The sequence below is a fragment of the Glycine max genome, chromosome 10 (genome assembly GCF_000004515.6).
Source record: "Glycine max cultivar Williams 82 chromosome 10, Glycine_max_v4.0, whole genome shotgun sequence".
In the NCBI taxonomy this organism is placed as follows: Eukaryota; Viridiplantae; Streptophyta; class Magnoliopsida; order Fabales; family Fabaceae; genus Glycine; species Glycine max.
The window spans coordinates 42266175-42274716 of record NC_038246.2 but is presented as its reverse complement, the minus strand read 5'-3'; the positions used below and the strand labels follow the sequence as shown (position 1 = coordinate 42274716).

The 8542-nt window shown below is 29.6% G+C and overlaps 1 long non-coding RNA gene across 1 annotated transcript; it reads right to left on the bottom strand.

Moving 5' to 3' along the window:
* Positions 1 to 5783: 5783 nt before the first annotated feature.
* LOC121172893 (uncharacterized) lies at positions 5784 to 7497 on the bottom strand. Its single transcript, XR_005886673.1, has 3 exons — positions 7148 to 7497; positions 6541 to 6614; positions 5784 to 5894 (listed from the first exon to the last, which is right to left on the bottom strand). It is a non-coding gene; the product is annotated as an uncharacterized lncRNA (long non-coding RNA).
* Positions 7498 to 8542: the final 1045 nt, after the last annotated feature.

The following is an 8542-nucleotide window of genomic DNA, read 5'->3' as shown; positions in this document are numbered from 1 at the left end:
ATACACATTTTTATAAAAATAGTATTGTGGGTCTTAAATAAAATTGTATAGTAGAATTGCTTATAAAAAATAATTTGTAATTACATATATAGAGAATAAAAGACAATCTTGTAGGTCAGTAAACATATCTAACCTGAGGTGTTTTGGTTGGTTTCTTAACCTCAGGAACAGTTTCTTTTGAATTTTTGGACGTTGGAGCAAAGTGACGTGATAAAATCGATTCTTCAACAGACATTCTTATATAAGAAATTGTTTCTTACCAATAAAAAAATCATTATTTTCATAGAATTTATACTCCCCAATTACAAGTACAATAAAGTGATGAAGCAAAGGAAGAAGATGCACAGTTCCAACCAACCAGATTAAACATATGAAGCAAATGTAGAGATGAAATTTTACAAAAAAAATTTACATTTTTTCCAAACAAATCAAATCACTCAACGCAATCTCACCTTAGAATAAAATAAAAATCAAATTAAAGAGTACTAACTGTGAATAGAGTATGAATAGTGACTGTGACTCTAACGATGTCGTTCCGACCAACTTCGAACATCATGGGTTGCACATGCTGGTATCGTGGGTTGGGTGACGAGGCAATGGGTGGTGTTGCACGTGACTAGCGTTGGGGTTTGGGTTGGGCGATGGTGCGATGAAGGGACACAACAGTGTTGGAGGAAGGGGTAGGCTAGCTCGATCAGAAGTTTAAGGAAAGTGAAGAGATGGTGGAGTGGGGTGGCAATGTAAGTTTGAGGAAGGAGTGGGAGGGGAAGGTTATGGAGAAAAGAGAGACTAGAGAAAAAGTCGATGCATGTAGGTGGGGAAGATTTCAGAAAAGAAAAAAAAACTTTTCCAAAGAAGAAAAGAGAACATTAGTGGAAAAGGATATTAAATTTTAATCACAACTTTTTTTTTTAAATTGTGGACATTCCTGTTGTCAATGGAAATATTATCGTTTTGAGACTATTTTTTTTATCGTTACATACTCTTCACTATAAATTCGAGTCTTATTGATGAAGTTTTACACACAATATTTTTGTTTCTAATTTTTTTTCTTGTTCCTATCAAGATTTACTCTTTTTTATTCTTTCTAAAATGGATCTCAATCAATTTTTTTAATTGATATTTAAAATTTTCTTTAATTATTCATATTTATTATTTATATACATAAAAGCTAAAAAATAAATTATTTTATTTGAATAATAATTAAGTTATAATAAAAATATATATAAATGTATGAATTTTTTAAAATTTTTTGCGATTTCTTAGAATTAGAGTAAAATTTATGTATGAAGTTTGTAGGAGTGACATAACATTGGGGACCATAAAAGATATTACAGGTACCCAAAAAAAATAATTAAAATACCCATGTAAGAAACCATGATTATTGATGCTTGTCAAAATTAGTTTCTCCAAAATTGACAAATTTTGTATGCAAGGCACGGAAAGAGAACTTATGTGGGCTTAGGCTCCTTTGTTTCAAAAAATAATAATAATAAGAGAGAAAGAGAACTTAGGTTCGTTTATTTTAAATTTTAAAAAAATGATTTTGGTAAAATTGTTCTTCTAATATTTCTTTTGTTTGAGTTATAAGTTTGTTTTTCTTCGGTGAAAAAAAAGGTACAAACATATCTGAAAATTTATTTTGGTATAAATAAATCAATAAGTAAGCAAGTAAACCAAAGGAATGCTTGGAATCAATAGAACTTGCATTTAATTGATTTTTAGCCTAACTTGCTGTCCTTCATCATGATCATTTTCTAGTTGTCAAGAATTCAATTATCTTTATACCGCACAAAAACGCATTTTATTTTACTTTTTTTCTTTCTATTTGAAAGCATTGATACGTGTGCTGACATAAAAAACAATCACACACTTCTTCAATCTTGTAATGGCCTAACGGAAGGCCCTCTTGCACTTTGTGTGTTCAAGGAAGGTAGATGAAATAATGCGTATCATTCTCAATTGACTTCAAAGACAATAAAGAAAATTAAGCAGTAAACACACTTACACAGCCAATATATTCTAAAATTTATAATTTGTATAATACAAGATGAGAAACTGGGAAGGCTTGAAGTGGTTTATTTCGAGTATAAAACTTTTTTTATTTATATATGAAAAATGTTATTAACATATTATCTAATATATATTTTTAATAACTGAAATTCATTCAAAGCATAAAAAATATTCTTAAGTTAATATATTTCATTCTCAATTTTATAATTTTTATAAATTCAAACTAATAATAGAAAATATGTTTTAAAAAGTATATTACTACTAAGACACCTCTTTATATTAGCTCAGCGGCAATTCGCTGGCTGTATAATACAATGAATGGGCCTAGGGAGTTGGACTGAGCGGGGCTGAACTTGTGAATTGTATTGGGCTTGTTAGTAATTAATGGGCTCAGTAGTTAGTGTCTTTGTAGTTTTTATTTTACAATATTTTGCAACAAGCTTCTCTCCAGTGCGTAATTTTTGAGTTTGAGTTCACTCTCTTTTGAGTAAAATTCACCTAAAAATGAAGCATATATACTACATATTCATGTGCCTGCTATAAAATATGTTAATAAGTGAGCTATTAACATTTTTGGGCAAAAATATGCTACTGTATCACATGCAATTCAAGTTATACAGACACGTGTTTCCTTAGCAAACTCGATTCAGTGCAGTCAATTTTTTTACATATTTGTGTTTATGCCGTCAGAACAATTATAACTGCTGGATAAAGGTAGCCATGCCCCCTAACAATTGAATGAGATGTATCATGTATTCACAACGATGTTCCTCAAATTCTAGATATTTTTCATAAATTAATTAATGAATTAGGTTAGGCCAAGCCCGCTCCATGAATTATTGGCTTAACAATTAAATCCACCTATTGGTTAGGTCCTTACTAGTAGGCTAAATTTGAATTAGCCCTTATGATCTATTTGTATATTACCAGCCACAAAAGTCATCCAAACTATTGGCCCATTTTAAATCATCCACCATTGTCCAAAGATATCAAAAACAGAAAAACAAAGTGTGTCTACTTTAACTTAAGAGTAGACTTTAATATTGGTACCAATTTTTCTTTAAAAATACTAGATAAGATTTCACTTGGGGCTAAACAAGTTTTGATTTAAACGATTTATTTACCTAGTAAAAGATACCGAATTCAATTAAAGTGGAGAATAAATGCTATAAGTGTATATAGAAAATGAAATGATTTCACACTTGTCAATATAATGAGGTATAGAATTATCAGACACATCAATCCATGTAGAATTATTTTGATCAACTAATAATCTTAACTTAAAGTTTTGAATACATAATTATATTAAATACTAAAAATAAATAAAAATTCAAACAAAATAATTATACTCGATTCAAACAAGACTCTAATAAAAAAAATAGTAAAATAGTTGTAGCCTCTACTTAAAAAAATGGAGTTGAAAGCCAAACAAGGCAACAAGTTGTGAGGATAGTGTGACATGCAAGCGATGGGTTGCAATGCAAGACCTTTCATTTGTTTACACATGGTGTGCTGCATCAACATGTGGACATATGCATGTAAGCACGTGGATTGTGACTACAATGGCAACACACTTCCCTCCCCCACTCTCTTGAATTTGTACATTTTCCCAGTTATACGTGTACAAAATTCATAGACTTGGTTATGGTGTTGATGAAGTAGCTAGTATTTCATAATTCAGATTCAGAATTTAGTGTTCAGCAAATGGTGGGTTGAGAGTGACTAATAGGATTTATAAATCCTCTAATAGAGAAAATCAAAGTAAAGGACACAATTGGATAAATAACTTAAAGTACATTTATTTAAAAATTAAAAAACTTAATTATCACACTAAGATTAATTCCACAAACTTCATCGTAAAGCTTGCAAAAAGAAATTTAAGAAAGTTTATTTTTTAAAAAAATATTTACAAAATTTATTAAAATAAGTTAAAAGTACTTATGAAAAATTATAAATGATCTTTATAAAATTAAATAAATTCATAAAAGTCTTCCAAATAGACAACTTTACTAGTTTTATTCAGAAATCACTTTAATAATCATCTGCAGCTGACAAGCTAATTAAATTAACCATCGTTTTCTTTTCTTCAAATGGATATGGTGATTTCGTGATGTTGATTTTAATTTTGTTATAATTAAAAAATTTCATACAATATGTAAATATTTTAAAAAGAAGGGAAAAGCCCGGCCATTCCTTCTTGACTTTTCCTACTCCGTTTGCGTTTGGTGTGTTCCCTTAACACCTAGCATTTCTCCATACTCAAATTACTCATTGTTTTAGTGGTTCGAGTGCAAATATTCTTCCTTCGTTGCTCTGAATTCACTTTTGAAATAAAATAATGCTGAGTGCTAACACAATTGTACGCGCATCATTCTTAATTTAAATAATATTTTTTGTTTAGAGTTTAATTTGCATGTAATATTAGTATATTTTTTAGACAAATATTAACAAGTGTACTTAACATACTAATATAATTAGTATAAAAAAAACATATACGAATGGATTAAGTTGAGTTTGACAAAATATCACTTAAACTCAACCTAATCCAACTTGTACAAGTACAATTTTAGAAGGATTGAATAATAAATCTAGTGCATATTTAAAAATTATGTGAAAATTACTTTTAAGGCAAAAGTAATTTTATCAAAATATTAGAACTCTTGTTTTTGCTTTCATTCATTAAATTTGTATTCAAACACGCACCACAATAATTTTAACTGCAAATTAAACATACACTAAATCAAACTCTATTCAACCTGCTGCAGCCCATGAACAACCCTATCTTATTCACATTCTCATAATTCGGCTTGAATGTAATTAGGAACCATGGTGTCATCGACAAGCTATTGATTTTGATGAAGTTACTAGGTAATAAAGAATATGAAATAGTGAGAGTTGAGACCATCGACTGATTTTCATTTGATTTTGTGGTAATTTGACATGACATCTTACCCATGATGGGGCATCAATTTCAAATTTACTTTTCTAAAACAAACAAATAGTTTTTAGCTATGATGGGGCATCAAGTTCAAATTTACTTTTCTAAAAAATAAATCTTGACTAAACAAAAAATTATCACTGCCCTTGCTTGAAACAATGTTCTCTTTACACAATAAGTCAAATATTATAATACATAAATTGAAACCAAAATACAATGTATTTTGAAAGAGTGAGTTGAAAGGGTTCAAAGCATAGATGCAATTGAAACCAAAATACAACGTATTGCGTAATGACTTGTAGATAACATAAAAGCAAAAGGGCCCTCCATTCTTGACCTATATTTATAATTATAAAGTAATTCTAAGACCCAGATGGAGGAAGCTTCTGTGAGCATGACCTGGTGCTGGGTGCTTCCCACCACCAAATCAGCTAAATTTCAAAATAAACATCTATTTAGATTAGGAAAATTTTCCTTTATTTTTGTTTAGTTGTCCCTCTGTCTATTACTCTTAAGTTAGATTTTTATTTCGTCCTGTTTTGCGATTTACCATCCACTACGGAACTCGGGACCACCATTTATAAAAAAGAAGAAAAAAATTTGTGTTAGGATTTATGATGGACACCATATTTATTATATGAAATTAACATTGAATTTATTATATATTGACCCTACAAACATATACTTTTGAGTTTAAAATATATATTCTAAAAAAATAGTATTAATCAATTACAAATTATGTTAAGGATGAGTTTAAATAGTTATGAATAAAAATCTAAATACCCTGTTCATGAGTTATGACATTTTTAAAATAAAAAAATCTAAATACCCTGTTCCTCCTAAGTCTCTTTCTGTCTAATACAGCACGTTTTTTTTGGCAACTCCTCCACCAAGCCGCACTCCGCTTTCGTTGACGGCAACACCTCTTGCTCCACCATGACGTCTGTGACAGCAACATTCATTAAGCTTAACAACAATATATTATTTAGACACTTTTTAATTACAACAAATACTTTGATTTCTCTTCATCTTTCTCTTTCTATATGTTACTAATTTTCTATCACATCATATATCCATCATATTTATATTCCTCCCCTACTATTTCTTTATCTTACTGGGTGCCAAAAATAGCATATAAGATGTACACAAATAATTTTTGTAAGCTTAAACTACAGATGAAAAATCCTACCTAGTCACCTACTTGCCATCACCATATTTTAGTCCCTGCACCTTGATAGTTTGATTAAAGATAAAAAAATGCAACCCATATATGATATTTGGAGGCCATGCATGTTTTGTCAAACATATAAACCGTGAAATTTGACTCACATGTTGGCTCGCCTAACCTTCTAATTTCTAATCCATGCTCATGAATCATGATATAATGGATTAAGCTAGCTAGTTTGTACATACACGGATGACTAGACATGACTCCATGGTCCATAAACCAACCTCGTGTTCCTGGAATCTGTGTTCAATGGTCAATTAACGTGTTGGTCCTATGCAACCACTACTCTAATCTCAAACAAGTCAAGGTGAGGTGTATGTATCTCAAAGAATATGAGCATATTGTCGTTAGTAATATGTACCTTTTGTCTCACATGTGCACGCATTGTGGATATCGGTTTGGTCCTTGCGTTCTTAATTTCTTTGTTAGCTGTTCCTGGAAATTTATAATTTCTACCAATGAATATGCACAAAATATTGATTTTCGGTCTTGGATAACGTGCATGATACTGAAATATTCTAATGAGAATTCCTTATAATAATTCATGCAAGTAGATGACATCAAAATGCTGAATGGGTTTAGTCATAGATCTTGATAAAATGTTCTCATCGAAATTCATTAAAATTGCGTTTGAATATAAAATTTTAATTGAGAAAAAGAATTTATTATAAAATTTAAATTTTTTTAATTTAAAATTCATTGTTTAGATATTTTTTTATGAAAAATTTAAATTTTTGAACAAAAACTTAAACAATGTTTAATCATCATAGACAGAAACTTATATCAATAAAATAAAAAAATTGTAAAATTTATCTATTAGGAAAACTTTTCACAAACACTTTATGAACCAATAATAATCAAGACTTAACCACCCATGAGGGAAGCTAAAAACATCAAATCAGACCTAAAAAGGATTTATTACAAAGATACTCAAAAGCACTATTTCCATTTTGGTTATTGGGACTTACTGGTGCATAGTGTCTCTAATTGTCTTCTCTAATATAGTCCTGTAAGAAGATTGAGCCTCAGTTAACCGTTTGCACTTTTCTGCCTTCCTCCTACGTTTTATAAGTGTCATTTTCAGGTCTTGAATAAAGACTGTCATTCCTTTTCCTTGCTACTACTGAAAAGAGTTTCAATGAGAGGCTGGAGACATGGACCTTGGCTTCCTATTGTAATCAAGTTGTCTCAAATCGCAAGGTTCCCTTCGAGATTCAACAATTACAGCAGGAGCCAGGCCTACCTCTTCCCTTAGCGTGAAAAAGTGTTGTGGAAAAGAATGAGAATTCACTATTTGTGAAGCATTCAATTCTTGATTTTCTCCTTCATAGAACAAGAATGAAAAGGCTTGGATACCATGATAAAAAGTAGAGAGATAATAAAGAGAGAAAAGAAAAATTAAATATTATTTGAATAATACTTAAAATAAGTAAATTATTTTTTATATGAATTCATCGAGTCTTATATAACTAAACTAATATGTAATTAACTAAATTAATAACTAATTTGTAATTAATTAAATTAATCTATATCTTTAATATATCTTTTTCATGAAAAAAAATGTTTGTTGTTTGCAACCTTTAATTAGCAAAAGGCATGGTTGACGATGATGGTTAATACTTAATACTAGTAGTTAAACAAATGTTGTCAAATTCACACGCACGTTCAGGGGTAGCATAATATGGTTGGAAGGGCGATAGCCATCAGCTTAGTGTTTGTTTGTTTGGAGCAGGAGAAATTAGAAGAGAAAAAGTAGATGAATTTTTGTTGGTTTATTTGGGAGAGAAGATTTAGACCCGAAATAATTTTAAAATTTGTAAGACACACAATATAAATTTTTACTCATCCATTTATCTTTCTTTGTCTTTTCTCTATTTTTCTTTAATCAAATATATTTTATTTTTAATTTGTTATAGGCTTACTTTTATTTATTTATTTTATTTTCATCTCTTCCAAACGGGGTATTAGAGTTGGTGCGGCAGATATATCAGTATCATGGCTGCTGAGAATACTTTTGCTTCCAAAACTCTTAGTCATGATACATCATCTTCATGTTTCCCCCGAAATTTCTTCCAATTGCTAAATTTCAAGTCATCCAAGCACTACAGCTAAAGAAAAAATGATTCAATTTCCATAAAAAAAATTAAATACTTATCTGTGCACATTCCACCTCCAAAATAGAGTATAAGCATACACATGATTATCTAATAAGTTAAAAAAATAAGATCAAAATGTAAATTATTTTTTATTATTTTTTGTGTATTTAACATTTAACATATATTCATTTAACGTATTATTCTTAAATATAAAATTCTCATATTTAATAATATCAAACTCTTTTTTTCTAATAATATCAAACCCTA